We start from the raw sequence: 21,123 nt of genomic DNA, 5'->3' as shown, positions 1-21,123 counted from the left end.
GAGTGAAAGCATATGTTTAGAAGAAGACTTGTACAAAATCTTTGTAGTGGCTTTAAATAATCTCAAAAATATTGTGTTGAACAAAAGAAGATATACACAAGATCTTACATCCAGTTTGATTCCCTTTGTATGAAGCTTGCGAAAAGACGGGAAACAGTACACACGAAGAAATCAGAGTAGTGGTTGCTTGTGGTGAGTGGGACTGGTTGTAAGAAGGCAGGAAATGATGGAAATGTTGATCACAGGGGTGTACATATTTGAAAACTCATCAAATTGTACACTTAAGAACTGCACTTCACTCTCACTCTGCCCTCAGGGAAATCAGTAAGAAGTATACTTAGCAACTCTCGTAATTATTCATTAGCACAACTAATCAAGGATTGACCTCAGAAGCATTCGGAATCTGACAACTTAATCATGAACCGAGAATGTTTCTAAACACCTACATCTTTTTTAAGGCAAATTGCTTTTGAGGCAACTTTGTGTCCTTAAAAACTGTTGAATTACATGACGATATGCTTTTCTAAATAAGACCATGGAAGTTCCCAGAGTCATCCCAAATTTGCCTGAATATCTAAGGACATCCATCATATGGGGACGAGGGGAGTTCCAGAACTTCTTTCTCCCACAGACTTCATTTCCATAAAAGCATCTTTCCTGGAATTTAGAAGCACTGAACCTTCTCTGATCCAGAGCTAAGAACAGGTAAAGAGCTTGACTATAATCTTCTCCTCTGGAGTGCCTTGCCAAGGGTGTTCCAGATATTATCTGAAGGAAGTGGGAGGTATGAGAGTGTGGGAAATGTAACCCTGAAACGTTCCTTCTTTTTAATCTAACTGGAGTAAATCTGGGATACTTTTAGCCCTCCTAGGTAGCATTAAACAACAACAACAACAGAAAACAAAAAAACAGCAGTACAACATCTAGAAAAAAAAAAAAAAGAAGAATCAAAAACACTGTCTATTCTGAAGCCTTGCACAGGAGTAAAGAAGAAGATTTCTACATATGTGACTCAGCAAAATGTCTTTAAATACTTTTTCCTTGTATTATCACTTACAAAATCTCTTCCCACACAGCATGGCAACCACATTCATTCCCTGGTTTTACTCACTAAAAATTCTGAATATTCTTTCTTGAAATTCAGTTAACGGGGGATTTTCTCTGTTTTAACCCTTGTATCTCTTTCCAGATCCATTTCTTGCTTCTCCATCGGCTCTGACTTTTTAACAGAAATTGTTCTATGTTCCCAGTTCTACCCGTTCCCCTGGCTCACACCACAGTGGGCCTGGAAGCTCAGGAGGCAGACACAGAATTTTCTTTTTCTTTCTTTCTTTCTTTCTTTCTTTCTTTCTTTCTTTCTTTCTTTCTTTCTTCTTTCTTTCTTTCTTTCTTTCTTTCTTCTTTCTTTCTTTCTTTCTTTCTTTCTTTCTTTTTTTTCTTTCTTTCTTTTCAGAATTTTCTTTAGAAAGTGGGTAGGGAAATAGTTTCCTCTCTGTAATTTTTAAGTATTGGTATAATTCTGGATTTAGATGTCATTTTCTCTTCTGGGAGTCAGATGTCTACTTTCTGTGGAGTAGAGGAAGAATTTCGGATTACTAACTTGGTGTTGGGGAGTGGGGACTAATGCACCGAGCTTGAAAATGGGGCTTCCAGGATGGGACTCCTACTATATAGGCTCAGAGGTGTATTATTCATATGGCCTTGCCTTTTAGCTCTTGTACCTTTTATGTGGGTAGAGGGGAAAAGAGGCAGATAACACCTATTATTAACCCTGAAAATCCCAAGGCCTTTGCCATGTACTAACAGGGAGTTACATCAAGCTCTTCTGACATTGAAAGTGTTTCACATCTTGTTTTGGAGTTTTGGTATGAATGATAATTTGAAAGACACAGGCAGGATCTCACATGTTCCACTTCCTTCTCATACTTCACCTTCATCACTGTCCCTGAAACAGTGTCGTGGGGCATCTTCCCATGGGATATTTGCAGATTTGCTGCCTCCAGGATTTTCCTACTTAACTGAAGTGCAACTCCCCTTGTGTGCTTTTGGCTTCTTCAGCTGACATTAGGGACAGTAACTAGAGCCACTTCCTCTGGACAGTGTCACCAAACAGGTCTGGGGAGAAGGGGGCGGGGTGAAGAGCCCTAGGACACTCTTCTCTTTTCGCTGTTGTTTTGTTCTGTTTTTGTTTTCCCTCCAATAGATTGCTGGAGGCTCAACTTCATCTTACCGTGCCCTGTAGGCTGGGAAAGATTAGGCATTTGTAGTTCTCGTGTCATAGAGGACAGGAATGACAACCAATGACACACAGCAACAGATTTAGGAGTTCAAACTGGCTTTTTGGTCTCTCAGGCATCTGTTCTCTCAAGTATTAGATCATACCGTCAACTACCCACCACTATTCCCAGAAGGACACCTGTGCAGCTTCTGCTGCTTGGGTTTTAAATAAAAGATGAAAAACTTGGTGAAATGAGATACTTTCTTCCCATAAGGGGCTCCCATCCCACAGTGAGAAGAATAGGAGCAAGAGATACAGATCAGAGGTTTCTACTTGGGTTTGGAATTGTGACACTCCCTTTATTTTGTTTCTCCACATGCCCTCAGCTCTGCCCCACCAGTATTAATCTACTCCTTTATCTTTTAACCTTTTGTTTTTTAAAGGGGAATAGAACTAAAGTGAGTTTCCTGCTGATGTTTTTGTGTCCCTCAAGTGAGCCAGAAATACTAAAGTTTGCACGGCAGTCATCATTCGATCTGAGAGAGTGATGTTGAAAGTGGATTCTCCACAAACACTGGGACTGTCCTTGTTGTCTATGGGCGTGGTTCTCAAATGCTAAAGTGCATACAAGTCACCTGGGGGTCTTATTAAAATATACATTTGGATTTAATAGGGCAAGCGTGGAGGCTAAGATGATTTCGGACAAGCTCCCAGATGCTGCGGGTACCTCAACCACACAGTAGCAGCAACTGCCACATCTCCCCTCTCCATCTGCCCCTTTCCAAAGGACCCACCTGTCCCATGGTGGGCAGGGAGCTGGTCTTGGGTGCCAGTGAACCTGTTTACAAAGCACTCTGTTTCCATGAGCCTTACTCAGTATCTAAGAGGATGCAGTGAAAACTCACTTGGCTGGAGGGAAGGTGGGTGGGTGAAAAACGGTTGTGGGCTAGGTGATTTGTTTTTCTTTTCTGATGTTGTTCAAAATGAAAGAGAACGCTTCTGGCCCTTGTGGCCCATGTGAGCAACATGAAAGGCAAGGAAAATAAAGAGGATTCAAAAGGATGTGGACAGAATCTGAGATAAGATTCTTTGCTTGGTGGGCGAATCAAGGTCAAGAGATGTTTACCCGCAGCTCCGCCAGAACTGAGAAGTAGATGGCTTCATGGTTGTGTTTTTCTTTCCTCCATCTATACAGTAGAAATTGGGGATGAACACCAGAAAAATTGACAAAGCACAGAAACTTCTGGATGATGATTTACTAAGCTTACATAAAGGACATAAGAGTACACAAAGAGCTCGTGCGCCTGATAAAGAAATACTGGTTCTTGACCCAAAGCCATTCACCTCCAAGTCAGATCTAAGAAAAATCCCAAAAATTGTACCTAATGTCAAAGATAGTCTCCAACTTCCTTGGCAAACCCATCCAGCATTTTGGGCCTTACAGAAAGCAAGTGTTTTGGTACAAAATAAAATATCAAGGCACATGTTGACTATTCCTCTTAATAGGATCCTACAATCTGAGAGCTGAAAGAGACCCTAAAGATTGTTTAGGTCCTCCCACACATTTTGTAGATAAGGAAACTGAAGCTATGTATCATTCCTCAGGTTTTTGCAAGTCTGACAACAGAGCCGGCAACAGAGCCCTGATTCTTAGGTCAGTGCTTTCGCATCATGTAGAATTATAATCTTCAGGAATATGCATGCTTTACACCCAATGGTGGAAGGTTCTCTCTTGCTGAGAGTAGAGCTATGTCTAAACTATCTGGGTCACTGGGAAGTGCTTGCGAAATGTTGTGGTTTAATTCAGATCATTATCTTTGAAGAAGTCAGAGAACTCAGATCCTCCATTTTGGCTATATATATATAATATATATATATATTATATATATATATATATATTTAAATACATTATATACATAATATATATTAATAACTATGATATCTGAGCGCTGCTGTGTGTTGCTTCTTTGTATAGATTACCTTTAAAGCTCACAACAACCTGTTAGATAGATATTGTCATCTCCACTTTACATGGCAGGAGATTGAGTTCCGGGGGGGGTTCGGTAGATTGTCCAAACCACATAGCTCAAGGTGGTAGGAGAGGAATCACAAGAAAGGCTAGTATTGCGGCCCTCATTTCTGCCTTAAAAAAAAAAATCTCACTTTTATTTTCAGAAAAGGCTATCAAACATCAAACTTAAATGTGTCAGGAAGAAACAACAATGAAGAGGACAGAAGTGTAGAGAAAAGGTTTTCATTGACATTAGGTCACCACGGATGCTCAGAGGACAATGCAGTCGGTTTCTCTGTAGGAGAAGGACTCAAAATATTGAAGAAGCAGGATAGCGGTGTCAGGAACCAATGGGAAGAGATACTATAAGATTCTGGAGGGTCCTGAAGTCCCAGCATGACAGGTATTAACCCTTTACAGGCATAACTCGAAGATATTACAGGTTCAGTCCAATTCAGACCAGTGCAATAAAGCAAGTATTGCAATAAATCAAGTCCAGTGAAATTTTTTGGTTTCCAAAAATATTGTTTACACTCCACTATAGTCTGTGAAGTGTGCAATGGCCATTATGTCTTTAAAAAACAATATACAACCCCTATGTTTATAGCAGCATTATCTACAATAGCCATGATATGGAAGCAGCCCAAGTGTCCATGAGTTGATGAATAGTTAGAGAAGAGGAGATGAATACACACACAGAGACACACACACACAGATACGCACGATGGAATATTACTCAGCCATAAGAATGAAATCTTGCCATTTGCAATGATATGAATGGAATTAAAGGCTATCATGCTAAGTGAAATAAGGCAGAGAAAGACAAATACCATATGATTTCACTCATATGGGGAATTTAAGAAATGAAGCAGAAGAACATAGGAGAAGGGAAGGAAAAGTAAAATGAGATGAAAACAGAGAAGGATGCAAACCATTAGAGACTTTTAACTCTATGAAATAAACTGAGGGTCACTGGAGGGGAGGAGGGTAGAGGGATGGGGTAACTGGGGGATGGGCATTAAGGAGGAATGTGATGAGCACTGGGTGTTGTATGCAACTGACAAATCACTAAATTCTACCCTGAAACTAATAACACAGTATATGTTAACTAAATTGATTTTAAATAAAGAATTTAAAAAAAAAAACAAGATGATTGGGGCAGTGATTCTCAAGCCTTTTTGTATTGGGACCCCTGATACAAATTCACTCTCAGAAATTGTTGAGGATGCCTAGAAGCTTTTGTGTTTGATGGGTTGCATCAATCATTATTTACCATATTAGAAATTAAAACAGAAAGTTTAAAAGTGCATGTTTATTAATTCATTTTAAAATAACAATAACAAGCCATCACACTAGCAAATAATTTTTATTTAAAAAAGTCTACATTTTCCAAAACAACAGCAATAAAAAGCGGTCAGAATAGTGGTATTGTTTTACATTTTTGCAAACTTTAAAAATGTCTGGATTAAATGTGGATTCTCACATTTAAGCTACTGCTTGTTGTTTTGATTGAAGTATATACAGAAAATCCTAGCCTCTTACTGTTACAAAACAGAAAAGTATTTTAATAGCCTTTTCAGATAATGGTGGACATTCTTTGTTGCTAACTCAACAGGGGATAGTTTCTTCATTGTTAGTTGCAGATCAGTGATCTATTAGGCCCAAATCCACGTGTCTATCTTAAACTTAGAACTTTGTGCTCATACCTGATTTTATAATACCATGCATTAGTAATTTAGGACAAAATGGTTTGCTGAGTTACACAGATCTTCTAAATATTGACACATTCATAATTCAACAACCAAAAGTTAGATTTATTAATATCACCTCTTATCTCATTAGAAAAATCTTTAAGTATTACAAAGTGGTCAAGATCAGGGTGATACAAGTTTCCCAAAATTCTAATTTTGCTCAAATTTGATCATTTTATCAAAATGTATCATGCATCATTATCAAACCTGAAAATTTATCATAATAAATACTATGAGTTGTTTTCCTTGAAGTGACAGGCTTACTGTTCAATGTCAAGAAATGCCTGTAGACTTTGAGAAATGTATAGGTTATGATGTACTGAATATTAGTTATATTTGCAGCTTCTAGAACATCACATCCTTCTGCATTTGCTGGAAATGGCATAGGGTCAGAACTTGTTCCAAGATTCAGTTATGTCAGGTTATTTGTTTTTAAAAATCTGTTGTTTTATTATGTGTTTGGTTTAGCTGACTTGTCTATAATATATGTAGGTTATAAATACATCTCTGGCCCTTTTAAAGAGATCTGTGCTCCCAGACATGGTAGCAAAGTAGCATGGAAGTCCAGCTCCCTCTTGCAATTCCAACCTGGAGTGTCATAGAAGCAGAGGGCTGTTTAGAGATCTGAGGAACTAGCACAAACATGATGGAAGGTGGCTGGGTCTTTCTTTCTGTTTATTTGTGTGTTATGAGGTATGAGGCAGCCAAAATTGGGGAGGATAGGAAGCTACCTTTGGGGGGCAAAGATTTTAATTGTCCTTCTCTCCCTTATACTTCCTTCTCTATCACTTCTATAAGGCAGAGAATCAGCAGCCAGCTACCAGTAGCGGTGGGGAGTGGGCTTACTCCAGGGTAGCTTTAAGCATGGTTAAGTGGACAAAGGGACAGCGACAGCCACAGGGGACTGACTGGTCCCTGGACATTCTCTCTTCCTGCTCTTCTCCTCTTTACCTCTGAGGCTAGGTGATTACTATGGAGAACGACAGCTCTTCGAGAAGATCAATGCCCTTGTCTTCAGAGAGGTTGCCTGAAGGTGAGGATAGTGGTGTGACCAACAGGGGTGGGGGAGGCAGTGGACCTCTCTGGCCTGAAGAAGGTTTGCTCCCTTCCAGTCCCAAACTCACCAGCTGACCATGTCTGGGGCCCATCCCTTGCCCCTTCTCCTAGGACATTTGGGTTGATATCCCCAGGAAGAAGGATCTCAAAGGGGAGAATAGGTGAGGAATGCCATCATTAAAAAGAAAGAGCAACTAACTGAGAAGCCTATACTTGCCAAAGCAGAATCAACAGACCAGAAAAAAATAATTCTAATAAGCTTTTAATGGCCTAAAAGGGATGAGGGAGACTATGGAAAACATGAGGCAGGAATAAGAACATCTAGAGATTGACTAAAATGACTGAATAGAAAGGACCCAACAGATGGATTGAATATGAATATAGCAGAAATATGAATTAGGTATTTGGGAGGCCCAGATTGAGAAACTTAAAAAGCTGACAACTTTGTCAATTTTTGTATTGTGTATTTTGAAGCCATAGTATTGGGTGCATACAAGTGTATATGGTGTGTTGAACTTTTATCACTACTAACCAACCTTTGGATTTCTATTAATTTTTTTAACTGCAGAGTTTGGCCCATTTACATTGATTATAACTACGAATGCATTTGGATTGGTTGCTACCAGCTTATTTTATTCTAATGTTATACTTCATAAAGAAAGGGATTGAGTCCAGAAGGAAAGTATAAGTTGCAAGAAGGGATGGTGAGTAAAGGTAAAGGTAAACTTGTGAGTTTAAACCAATATTGGCTGCATAAAATAAACAAAATGTCTATTTTGGGCTAAAAGATATCAAGATAGAATTAAAATATTGAAAATCAGGAAGCTGACTGGAGTTAAAACATTCAAAGGTTATTTATTATTTGGGAGGAAGGTTATGATATTGATTAAATTTGGACTTTGTAATATCTTGATTCATGTCAAAATTTTGAAAATGTGCAGTCAAGTGAATACTTTACAAACTAGTAAAGAAAAAGAGTGGAATTGAATAAAAACTACTTTAAGTCCAAGGAAGGGAGGAAAAATGCATAGAAATAGAAGAGCAAAATAAAGGAAATAAAATAGTGGGAATCAACCCAAATATATCAGCAATGAGAACCAATGTAAATAGACTAACTCTGCAATTAAACAAAAAAAAAAAAGAATTTTTAAAAATTGAACTGACATGCATTTGTTTTTAAGAGACATGCTTCAAGCATAAGAGCTCTGAAAGTTTGAAACTAAAAGAATGGACAATCACAATCCAAAAGATTGTTTTATCAATTAGTATCATACTTTGAGGCAATGCTATTCGTAGAAATCCAGAACTTTGGTAAAGGTCCAATTGACCAGAAAATATAATTCTTTACTTGTATGTGCCCAATAACACAGCTTCAAAATATACAAAGCAAACATCTAGAAACAATTTTTTTTACTTATATGTACCTAATAGCTTAGCTTTAAAATTCATAAGGAAAATATTGACAGAACAGGATGAATTTACAAATCCAACATTGTGAGAGATTTATCAAAGCCTTCTTTTTTTAAAAAAAGATTTTATTTATGTATTAGAGAGAGAGAGAGAGAGAGAGAGGCAGAGACACAGGCAGAGGGAGAAGCAGGCTCCATGCTGGGAGCCCAACGTGGGACTCGATCTTGGGTCTCTAGGATCAGGCCCTGGGCTGAAGGCAGCGCTAAACCACTAAGCCACCGGGGCTGCCCTCAAAGCCTTCTTATATGCAGATCAAGCAGACAAAAAAAATAATAATAAGAATATACAGAAACTGATAAGCATGACTAACAAAGTTAATATAATGGAAAACTATAGAAAGATATTCTAACAATAACAGAACCTACCTTTTTTTTTTAAGCACACATTGTACATTTACATGATAGTAGAGGAGTTGAATGTAGGGACATAATGTTTATGGGGAAAATGGAAGTGTAAGAATAAGGAGAAGGAAAATAACAGTAGAGAGGCATGTATAGGTTGTATAGACCCATGAGGACAGCGCACCCTAGATTTTAATGACTAACTCAGTTTTGGATTTTAATGTACGATGAATGAATAAGTAAATAAATAAAACCAAAACCAAAACAAAGGTTTACATAAGATCAACAGGTGTCCAGAGCATACTAAGAGTAGCTCAAGAAACAAGGAGAGATTTTTCTATCCTAGCATCAAAGGATGGTTGTCTCTATGATTTGCTCCAGCTCTGCAGAAGAAAAACTTGTTTAAGGGATCTTTTCCTGGAAGAAGCCACACCCAGACATTGTGATAGAAAAAATGGGAAAAGAAGGAAAAGTTTTTCCGCCTGGTAATGAATTACTTCTGGTTGTTTAAAAAAGAAACTCGTTTCTTTGAAACCCAGGAAAGAGGTGACTAATAGCATTCAGTTTTTTTATAGATTTGGGACAGTATCACTCTCTGAAGGACATTATTATTTTTTAAGTTTTTATTAAATTCCAGTTAGTTAGCATACAGTGTAATATTGGTTTCAGGTGTACAATATAGTGATTCATCACTTCCATACAACGCTCTGTGCTAATCACAAGTGCACTCCTCAATCCCCATCCCCTACTTAACCCATCCCCCCCACCTCTGTTCTAATAACCATCAGTTTTTTCTCTATAGTTGAGTCTGTTTCATGGTTTGCCTCTCTCTTTTCCCCTTTCATAATTTTGTTTCTTAAATTCCACATGAGCGAAATCATATATTTGTCTTTCTGTGACTGACTTAGCATTATACATTCTAACTCTATCCAAATCATTATAAACTGCAAGATTGTAATCTTTTTTATGGCTGAGTAATATTCCATTGTGTATATACACCACCTCTTCTTTATACGTTCATCAAACAATGGACACTTGGGCTGCTTCCATAGATTGGCTATTGTAAATAATGATGCTATAAATATCAAGATGCATGTATCCCTTTGAATTAGTATTTTTGTATTCTTTGGGTAAATACCAAGTAGTGCAATTGCTAGATCATAGGGTAGCTCTATTTTTAACTTCAAAGGGCATTATTGGTAGGACTCATCTGCTCTACAACTGATAATGTGGTGTAGGAGACCATACAAAATGCCCACCATGTGTTGGGCCCTTGCTGAGGCCCAGGGATTAGAGTGAATGCTGAAGATAGGCCCCTTCCCTCATGGAAGTTATATTCTAGATAGATATTATATTAAAATATTAATATTTATATTAATTATTAAGTAATTAATTACAGATATTAAATAATTAGTACAAATAAGTAGTTACAAAGATCTAAAATATCACAAAGATATAGTATAACCTACTATTAGAGCATATTTATATTTGACTCATATTATATTTCCCTTTTGTTTTATTTGATAATGACATTCTGTTTACAATTAATAATGTGAATTAACTTTGGTCCCTTATGAACTATTCATCCAATGAATATTTTTTTTCCAATGAATATTTTCTAAGTATTTGTGACCCCGGAGGATAACTAGAAAAAATTAAAGTTGTGGTCCCTGCCTCCATGGTCTTTATAATTTAGTAAAGAGGATAGGACAGGTATATGATTTTAATGCAAAGCACAGAGTGATAACTGTGCTTGGACCCCTTCTTTAGGAAGAACAAGGGTACCAAGGGTGGGGCGCCTGCACGGCTCAGTTGGTTATGTGTCTGACTCTTGATTTCAGCTTGAGTCATAATCTCAGGGTCTTGAGATTGATCCCCGCATCAGGCTCTTCACTGGGCATGGAGCCTGCTTAAGATTCTCTCTCTCTCTCTCTCTCTCTCTCCCCCTATTCCCACTCTTCTCAAAAAAAAAAAAGTGTAGCTTTTTTTAGACCTCTTGGGTCTATAACAACATGAGGTTAGCTGGGTGCAGCAGTGGGGCAGACAGAGGTGGGAGACAATTAGGCTAGCACTTCTCAAAGTTTTGCACCCAAGTCACCAGGGGGAGTTTATTAAAATGCAGATAATGATCCAGCAGGTCTGGGGCAGGGCCTGAGAATCTGCATTTCCCCCAGAGCTTTCTGACGCTGTCCCATTCACACTTTGGAGGAGTAAGGAATTAGGAGATCACTTTAATAGGCTGGGTCAGAGCCAGGAGGAATTTGGGAATGGGAAGGAGCGGAGGAGATAGGCAGACTGGAGAGATGGGAAGATCGGTAGCACTGGACAACTTGGAGAGGTGGAGAAAGGAAGACAGGAAATCGATGACAGAGAAATCCGGCCGGGGCAAGGAGAGTGCTGGTGCAGTCAACAGAAATGAGCGTCAGTAAGGCAAGAAATGGACCATCTTAAAGAAGAGAATATTTTGCCCTCACTTTAAAATGTAAGGTATTGAGTATGATGACCCCGAGTTGAGAGCTTGCCGTCCTCATTGGGTCTACCCTCTAAATGTCAGCTCTGGGTGTCAGAGACCTGAGTCTTTTCCTGTTCCACTGATGGCTCACTCTGTCCCCTCATCGCCTCAGGTGCCCTCTGTCTGGAAGAGGGAGTGGGAAGACTTCCTCCCAGATCCCTGGTCAAATCTCACAGTACCTTAAGCTTATCTACCTCCTGTGGGAGGCCAGAAGGGGGACGTTGGAGCCAGAGGCTGTCCATGATAGTTGGGTGAAGTGTATGAGAATTTGGGGATCCTGGGGTCGAGATTTACTAGCTTGACAATTGTGATGTTATCTTTCAGCACACAGATTTTTTTTTTTTTCCAAGCTTACCCAGGATTTTTCATAACATCCCTTGGGAAGGAATTGCATCTCACTCATAGATAAGGAAGCGCAGGTTTCTCTTGTGAACAGCGTGTGCAGAGTGACACAGAAATCAGAAGATCCGATGCTCCTCTGGATTCCTACGGCCGCCCAGCCTTAGTGACCCTGGCAGTTTGTCCACATCAAGTGCTTGCTTGATCGCCCTTTCTCACTCACTCTCTCCTTTGCCCCCTCATTTCTGAACTTCCTCAACTTTCTTGCCCTGTCTCGCCATTTCCCCGTCACATCCCCTTGTACTCATCATAGCTTCTTCCTTCTGCATCAAACACATTCTTCTTGTCCCTAAGGCTGACATGGTGTGCTTCGGGTCCCCTCCTCTCTGCTGCCCCTGGAGCTGTGCCCCACCAGTGACCCCCTCTCAGGCCTCCCCTGTCTCATCGTCACCTCCTCAGCTGGAAGCATCCCAGGTACTAAGGCCTCCCCAGCCATCTATCTTTATTTCCTCCCCTCGGAATTCAGTATCTCACGGGAGTTGCGCACCTTGTGGTTCCTCCAGCCTCCCCGCCTGCTCACTCCATAACTGTTTAGTGTGCCCTCTGCTTGCACTGGAATGATTTTTTGTTTTTTTCAGAGCACACCAAAAAAGCTAGGAGTCTGACAAGCCCAGGGGCACTTGTCCTCCTCAAAGTTTGTTCAGCATATGGTTCCTTTAGCTCTTCTTTCTTGATACTTCACTCAGGGTATCATAAGACATCACGACCCCCTGGTTCCTCATCTCCTTGGCTTTCTTTCTCTATGTTCACTTTACTCAGGTTTTATACGTCCTCTGACCTGAGTTTTTCCTGTTCTGAACATCCTAGTGTGGTACATTTGTCACGCTAATAACCAATATGGATACTTTATTATTAACTAACATTTACATTTTACTCAGATTCCCTTAGTTTTCCCCTACTATTCTTTTCCTAGTCCAGGGTCTTTTTTTTTTTTTAAGATTTTATTTATTTACTCATGAGAGACACAGAGAGAGAGAGAGAGAGAGAGAGAGGCAGAGACACAGGCAGAAGGAGAAGCAGGCTCCATGCAGGGAGCCCGACGTGGGACTCGATCCCGGGTCTCCAGGATCAGGCCCTGGGCTGAGGGCGGTGCTCAACCACTGAGCCACCCAGGCTGCCCTATTCCAGGGTCTTATCCAGGATTCCTAATTTCACTGAGTTGTCATATCTCCTCCAGCTCCTCTTGGCTATGAAGATTACAGGACAGTGTCCTACTTGTTTTTGATGACCATGACATCTCTGAGGAATACTGGTTGGGTATTTTATTGGGATGCCTCAATACTGAAATTAACTGTCTTCGGTTTCTCTTCCTGTCCTTATTTGTCTTCGTGATCCTTACATTCCCATCATCTGTGTCACCTAAAGCTTGACACTTCCGCATCCTCCTTAAATTCCACCCCTGGGATGCCTGGGTGGCTCAGCGATTGAGCATCTGCCTTTGGCTCAGGTCGTGACCCTGGGGTCCTGGGATCCAGTCCTGTATTGGACTCCCCGCAGGGAACCTGCTTCTCTCTCTGCCTGTGTTTCTGCCTCTCTCTGTGTGTCCCTCATGAATAAATAAATAAAATCTTTTTAAAAATTTTATAAGAAATAAATAAATTGCACCCCTTCTTGGCCCCCATATCAAATCACTTCCCAAGAGTCACTATTTCTGCCTCTGTAATCCCTTCTGCACACGATCTCCTCTCACGTCCATGACCTTCACACTCTGCTAAACCCCCAGCTACTCACCTGTCAGAGCAGTAGCATCTCTACCTCCCATCTCTCCACCCCTCCAACATGTCTTTAAAATGTTGCCAAATAAAGCAACCTAAATCACAGAACCCGTTGCACTAGGAGGGTAATAAATAGCCTGGAGGTGAGCACTAGTATCTTCTCCGCCTCTGTGATTAATGTCTGGTTGCAACAATAGTTCCCCTCAAGGCAATCCAGAAAGGGGGTTTTGTTTTTGATCCAGAAAGTGAGTTTGTTGAATATGGACCAAGTTTTTGTTGGGAAGTACCTACAGAATTTCATGGATCTAGTTTGGAGATGGAGTCCGATCAACCAGCAGGTGGCTGAAGGAGTTTCTCTGAAACATTGGCTTTCACCATTGGTGCCCATTGGTCTTCTGGGCCTCCCAACATGGTGCCCCTGATGGGGAATTGTTCTCTGTCCATGGGCCGGGTAGGGAGGAAGGCTACTCTTGACTGGTGAAGCGTGAATAGGGTTCACCCCGCAGGTTCAGCAGACTAGGTCACCCCAGCGGACGGAATGTTGTGTTCAGGGAACTACGAGTAGAACGTTTTGCTGGCGTGTGAGTTGCAAGGGCATGAATAACAGAAATGTGTCAGCGGAAATAATGCGAGTGAAGGAACCTTAAATCTATAAAATGCCCCATAAATCCTCATTGCTGCTATTATCACCCCTCGAGCAGTGTTGTTTTCAGGGCCAAATGGTAAAATATATAAGGTTACTATGTGAACTGGGAAAAAAAATATTTAAAATGTTAATTACTTAAACCTTGATTATGTCAGAACAAGGAAATGGAGTTTCTTTGAATTCATCTTCTAAGAACTGTTTATGATAATTCACCGTGACTTTCCTTCTTCTCACCTATGTTCACATGAATAGGTTATGATGGATTTCAAATATTTTAAAACACGGTCAATTTCCTGTTCACCACCAACCGATCACCCCAGTTTAGTTTGAATACTTCCAGTCATTTCTGGTGGTTGTTGGCTGCCCACATCACCTATTATTTATTTAAAGTATTTCATCAACGTGGGCAGCAGGAGGCAATGAATAAGTGCGTGGGCTTATTGGCATTGGCAATATTGTCCATTCATTCATTCATTCATTCAGTCAGTCAGTCAGTCATGCAAACAAACATCCATCTTCGCTCGGCAGGCATAAATGCTGAAGGGAACGTGGCAGGAGCAAAGCTCGGTGTCATGGGGCTGGGAACTCAGGGGGCAGAGGGTTAAAAGAAGTTAGTGCCATCAAAGAAAACGTGCATGGTCCCTGAGGGTACAAGAGGGGATGCTGTGAGCTCTGAGGGAGAAAAATCTCAGTGCAGAAGGGCACACCCTGCGGTTGTGAGCATGAGCGCTGATCATCTATGGCTCCTGTGTGTTGTCAGACCCACTGTTTCTGAGGTCTGGCTGGACCCTGCGGGCCAAATAGTCTGTTCCCACACCCCACGAAGGAGTGACTCCAAGGGTAAGACCCTTTGGAGGACAGCTTGTGCCTTCCAGAACATTTGTTACCAAGGGAAAACAAAAGAAGCAGGAGTGGGGTGGGAAAGTGGTAAACTTTCTGTTTACCTTGGAAGGGAGGAAGGAGGCAGGGAACCAAAAATAGTCTTCCCAGCAGCTGTCCCTGAATCAACAGGGACATGTTTGGGAGTCCCAAATGCCTCTGCAGGTGAAATGGGCAGGGAGCGGTTATCGTCTGCCCCGGGAGCCTTCTGGGTTGGCAACAAGCTCCTGCACATGAAAGGGTTAACCACACGCTCACCACAGAATGTCAGCCTGATGAAAATTAAAGCCTTATCAGATAAGAAAAACAAAAAGGGGTTAGAAAATAGACTCTTGTTCTTTGAAATCTAAAAGCAGTTTTTCTTCAAACCTTTGAAACCTATTTCTTGGGACCGGATAGTATTTTTAGTAGAAGCATGGTACATTGGTGAATCCCACCCAGAGTCTGCTGCCGAGACTCTTCCACGAAATAGAATTGAGATTCTCAACTACAGAGCAGCAGAGTTTCCACTGAGATTTCAAAGAGTACCAGACAGGTAAGGACGATGCTGGCGGAAACTGAAGATCAGAAAGGAAACCTAGAAAAAGAAGGAATAAGGAAAAGGTCTCGGGACATGAGGGAGCCTTCAGAAGTGAGGTGCTTCTCTGCGGGACCACGGCCCATCCCGGGTGTCAGGTGAGGGCCAGCTGTGTTGACACAGGCCCTAATTGTGTCAGGCACACTGAATCCATATGCTCAGAAGCCCGCGTGGCTCTGGATCCAAAGTTGCCAGCAGCCACCCTGTGTCCCAGCTGTCCCTCTTGTCCTCACTCGGAGGACACTCTGCCTTCCTGCTCTCAAGAATCACTCCAATTTGAAACAAGACATAGTGTATACTGTTTGGACTAGATGTTTGCACCCCACCCCAAATTCACATGATGAAACCCTACTGCCCAGGGTGATGGTGTCAGGAGCTGGGGCCTTTAGGAGGAGAGGGGTCATGAGAGTGGGGCCCTCATGGATGGGGTTAGCGCCCTTATAAGGGCCGCGGAAGAGCTGGCTTCTTCTCTCTGCTCTCCACCACCAAGGACACGATGAGATCATTATCTGCAGCCCTGGGGCGGGTGCTCACCCGAATCCCACCACGCTGGCCCCTGATCTCAGACTTCCAGCCTCCAGAACTGTAAGAAGCAAAGCTCTGTTGTTAATAAGCCCCCCAGTCTATGGTGTTTGTTACAGCGGCTGGAATGGACTAAGACATATGCACTATGTGTTGGTGACAGGGCCCAAAGCCCTTCCGAGAGAGTGACAATCCATTCATGGAAATGTGGGTCACCTGTCACCAAGTGACTGAAGGGGAAGCGCTGCGTTAAGTCCTGGGGTTCTAGGTGCTTTGGCAGCAGCCCACCTGCTTGTCCACCATGACTTGCTTACATCTGGCTTAGTATCCACAAACAGCGGCATGAAAGCATTCCCCAAATCCACATGTTGATGGGTGCTACCCCACAGACAGAAGAAGGAGAGGACGTTTCAGTGTGGGTGGGATGACGGGATGGACCACACAGTGTAGGCTGGGGGTAAAGATTGTTCACTTAATTATACCAAAAGCCCTCGCCTGTACTGCAGGAACTGGCCTCAGAATAGCAAACTCCCCCGAAAGGCTTTTGGGGGCCTCATCTGTGGACTCAGAGTGGGCCGCTCTCCCTTGGCGAGTGCTGAGGGACACACAGTCTTCCCCGTTCCCCGGGGCCCCCTGACAAGTGTCGCCTCTGCACCACCTGTGCCCTACCTAAATTCTCAGTTCACACACAAAACCACAATCTCTGATCATTTGGGTGAGCAGATGCTATTCTTTTCAGCAGATACCCCAAAGTTCCCAGGTGTGACCACAGGTGATGCTCCCGCAGCGGGCTTTAATATTGGGCTTCTTACGGAATTTAAACCCGAGGCAGCTGCATTTTTCAGGGACACGGGAACTTGACGTCTGTCTCCATGATTCACTGGGAATGCCTCATGCTAAAGAGTGACAAATGCGACTCATCAAAGATGCGGTAATTAAAGCATGAACTCCATAGACTCTCTTCCTTGGCTCGAGCCAATGCTTGGGCCCTACTCAGGGACGCACTGGATGCAGGTCGGGAGCTTGCTGTCCCCTGGGGTTAAATGGCTTAGTCGGCACAGTGTCGAAGAGCTGTTACTCGTCACTCTGCTACGGGGCAGCTGTTTGGTAAGCTGTAGAATGTCAGGACGCAAAGGGGGCTCTCTGTCGACCTGCTTGCGTGCGTAGACGGTGCATACCTGGTCTCAGAGTTATTGCACGCCCGGCACTGTTCTAGGCGCTCAATCCATGTGGACTTCCCTCATCTCCACAGCCACCTATGACGTCTGCTATTACGAATACTAGTGATAATTAACGCAACTATTCTTTTCTATTACTAGAATTAAAATAGAATCAAATGTAAGTATATAACGAAGAATCAAGGTATATAAAATACTATAGTATAATTAGCATGATTACAAACAAAGCCACGTAGTCATTAATTAATTATTAGATAAGCAGTTACTGTCTCAGTTTTATAGACGATGGGAGTGAGACACAAGACCCCGTGACCTTCCCGAACTTGCAGGGCCCGCTGATGGCAAAGGCAGCTTTTGGGCCTGGCAGCCTGACCTCCCTTCGTGTGTTGGCTGCACCCTGTTCCTGCGGCCGCTGGAGCCCCCGGTCCCCCAGTGCCCTCGTCCCACATCTGATCCAAGTCTGGGGAAGGCTGTGGCAGGCATCCCGGCGGGGGTGATGAGAGCGAGCCCGGAGAGGCTGCTCACATTCAGAGGCGGTGAGGGCTGGAGTCAAGCGGGGGTGCATTGGGGATGCTTTTCATTGAAATGGGAAATAGAGGAGAGAGAGCAGGGTGTGTGTGGGGGAAGTTGTATATTTGTTGAGTTTGAGAAGCCTGTGAGATATCCAGACATAGCTGCTGGGCCTTGGACTCTGCAGGTGAGAAGTCCAGCAAGTCATGTCTGTTGAGCACCTGCTATGTCCCGGTTACCTTAGGCAGGCTCTCTTGCAAGCCTTTTGGGCACCTGGTATGGGGGTGTGATATTCCCATGCCATTTTATTTCATTTTAAGATTTTATTTTTTAAAAGACTTTATTTTTTTATTTGAGAGAGAGAGAGGGAGAGAGTGAGCATGCATGTGTGCAAGAGAGAGAGCGCGAACGGGAGGAGGGGCAGAGGGAGAAGCAGACTCCCTGTTGAGCAGGGAGCCTGATGTGGGACCTTTTTCCTAGGGCCCCAGGATCATGACTTGAGCCAAAGGCAGACACGTCACCAACTGAGCCACCCAGGCGCCCCAAGATTTTATTTTTTAAAGTATTCTCTTGGGATCCCTGGGTGGCTCAGCAGTTTAGCACCTGCCTTCGGCCCAGGGCGCGATCCTGGAGTCCCGGGATTGAGTCCCACGTTGGGCTCCCGGCATGAGGCCTGCTTCTCCCTCCTCCTGTGTCTCTGCCTCTCTCTCTCTATGTCTATAATAAATCAATCAATCAATCAATCAATCAATCAATCTTAAAAAAAATAAAGTATTCTCTTTACCCAACGTGGGGCTTGAACTTACAACCCTGAGATCAAGAGTCGAACGCTCCACCGGTTGAGCGGGGCAGGTGCCCCAGTTATTCCCATTTTACACCCACAGCAGCCGAGGCCCACGGAGGTTTAAAGGACCCACCTGCCAGCGAGTCTTACCTAGACTGTGGAACGCACAGATCGTGTCTTTCCCTGGCCTGCGACGACCACCCTGTCGTAGCCTGCTCCTTGCAGGATGCGTCCAACGGCCTGAGCTCGGCAGGGCTCTGTGTCCGAGCTCACAGCCGCCCTGAAGGCTCCCCATCCACCACCCGCCTCAACTCCCTGAGTCTGGTGCAACTATGAGCCGCTCTCAGAACCCGCTTGTCTCGGCCTCGCTCATGCTGCTGCGCTTCCAACTCGGTTCCCGTCTTCTCGACTCGTGCTAGTCACGCGGGCCTCCCTAGCCTTTCCCTTGAGGATGCCCCCTGGCCCCTGCCGCCTGCTCGGCGATCCTCTGCCCTCCTAGACCACCCACGGGTTCCTCACCCACGCCTACTGCCCTGTGTCAGCGGGTGCACACCCGTGGCTAGGCCTGCAGACCATGGCACTCACCAACAGTTCTGAAGACCAGCGGGGTCACCCAAGTCCGAGCTAGGCTTTGCATTCAAGACCCCCTAAGTCATGACCCCCTCCCCTCCCAAGATGCTTTCAGTTGGGAAGAAGGCCAAGCCAGCAGATGAGACGGGGAAGATTGTTCTGGTGAGAGGGAAGGTGCCCCAGGAGCCGAGCTCTGAAACCCTGGTGGGGAAGTTGCGTTTGCAGAACAGGACTGCTGGCTGGGGTGCATGCAGCGAGGTGTCCTGTGAGCAGAGGGCCTGCAGCTGGTCCCGGGTATAGAGGATCCTAACAGACCGTGTCCCAGAGGCAGCAGGGAAGGATTGGAACTCTTTGGCTAGGGAAGAGGCAGCCCCGAAAGTGGCATTCAGGGGACTCTATCTGGGGATGCACGAAAGGCTACCTAAAGTGAGGGCCCTGGAGGCTTGGCCAGGAAGCCCGGGACCTGGTGCCGATGCTCCTCTGCTGCACACAGCCCGCCCGGCCCCTGGCCTCAACACCTCAGACCCCCGGCCTGGGAAATGGGAGCGATCGTGCCCCCCACCCGCGCACAGGGCTGGCCTGGGGTGCCGGGTGCGGGGTGTGCAGCCCAGCGCGGCTCATCGCACGCACCTGCTGTGAGCCGGCCGAGACCCTGGGAGTCGGAAAGTGAAACTGCAGGGCCGCCGGGTGAAAGGCGGTGACAGCCAGTGAAAGCCCCAGCGTGAACGACACGAGCTGCTCGCTTCGGGCTGACACGCTTACCCTTTGCGGTCTCTGCTCCCCCGGGGGCCAGCTGGGTGTCGGAGGAAACTGCCTTTCATTATATAAAGGCTTTTTTTTTTTTTTTTTTTTGGTAGTTGTTTGTTTTGCTTTCCACTTAAAATAAGGAGTTTTCTCTTTACAAAGGTCCTTTTATTCTAAATCAGGCTCTGAACAGAGGTGTCACTACCACAGGGGCCGGAAGCAGACACCACACGGCTGCTCAGCTGGGTTCAAGGCGGGGAAGCCACCGCGGCCAGGACAGCTGTCAGCTGCGGCGCCTCCTGCAAAGTCAGCGCCCCCAAAACTCCCGGGAAACTCACACGGCTCCCAGACAGGAAGAAGCTGACGTCAAGCTAAGTTTCAGGGCGTCAAGCAAAACTCTCAGAAATGATCCCCCCGCCCTCTACTTGGCATCGTAAGAAACCCATCTTTCCCCGAGGGGATGGGCCTGTCTGCTCCCAGGGGCTCGTTTCATTTTGCAATGGAGAAACCCCTCGGCTTTGCTTCTTTTTTTTTTTTTATTTTTTTATTTTTTATTTTTTATTTTTTATTTATTTATTTTTTATTGGTGTTCAATTTACTAACATACAGAATAACACCCAGTGCCCGTCACCCATTCACTCCCACCCCCCGCCCTCCTCCCCTTCTACCACCCCTAGTTCGTTTCCCAGAGTTAGCAGTCTTTACGTTCTGTCTCCCTTTCTGATATTTCCCACACATTTCTTCTCCCTTCCCTTATTTTCCCTTTCACTATTATTTATATTCCCCAAATGAATGAGAACATATAATGTTTGTCCTTCTCCGACTGACTTACTTCACTCAGCATAATACCCTCCAGTTCCATCCACGTTGAAGCAAATGGTGGGTATTCGTCATTTCTAATAGCTGAGTAATAAGCAGGGATTCGGTTCCCTTCATCTCTTTCTCGGAGAGGACCGTGCTTGCTGCATGTCCAGGGTTCGGGGCCTGTTCACACACAGCTGGGGATGTGGTGGTTGGCCAGCACTGTCTACACGGTGCTTCTGAAATGCCTGGGGGCCCTGGGGGCAATCGGTTTGTTCTTCTTCTTCTTCTTTATAATATTTATTACGAGAGACACAGAGAGAGAGGCAGAGACACAGGCAGAGGGAGAAGCAGGCTTCAGGCAGGGAGCCCGATGTGGGACTCAACCCCGGGACCCTGGGGTCATGCCCTGGGCTGAAGGCAGACACTCAACCCCTGA

General features: G+C 44.1%; 1 protein-coding gene and 1 long non-coding RNA gene across 4 annotated transcripts in view; one reads left to right on the top strand and one right to left on the bottom strand.

The window, feature by feature from the left end:
• LOC140633422 (uncharacterized) overlaps positions 1–21,123 on the top strand; it is a 74,781-nt gene that overhangs the window by 20,979 nt on the left and 32,679 nt on the right. The window contains exon 2 of the long non-coding RNA XR_012031037.1: positions 20,066–20,316. This is a non-coding gene — a long non-coding RNA (uncharacterized lncRNA). The remainder of the gene's footprint in view (positions 1–20,065; positions 20,317–21,123) is intronic.
• The window catches only part of IL2RA (interleukin 2 receptor subunit alpha), a 55,278-nt gene that overhangs the window by 25,001 nt on the left and 9,154 nt on the right, over positions 1–21,123 (bottom strand). Inside the window, exon 1 of one of the 3 annotated variants that reach the window (XM_072825915.1) lies at positions 1,112–1,334. The exons of the other annotated variants lie outside the window; for them this stretch is intronic. The gene's annotated coding sequence lies outside the window, so the exon portion shown is untranslated. Of the gene's footprint in view, positions 1–1,111; positions 1,335–21,123 lie in introns of those variants that run through there. 3 annotated transcript variants of the gene reach the window in all.

This window comes from Canis lupus, chromosome 5, assembly GCF_048164855.1.
Source record: "Canis lupus baileyi chromosome 5, mCanLup2.hap1, whole genome shotgun sequence".
NCBI lineage: Eukaryota > Metazoa > Chordata > Mammalia > Carnivora > Canidae > Canis > Canis lupus.
The sequence above is the reverse complement of the archived record's forward strand: the minus strand, read 5'-3'. Positions and strand labels throughout refer to the sequence as shown.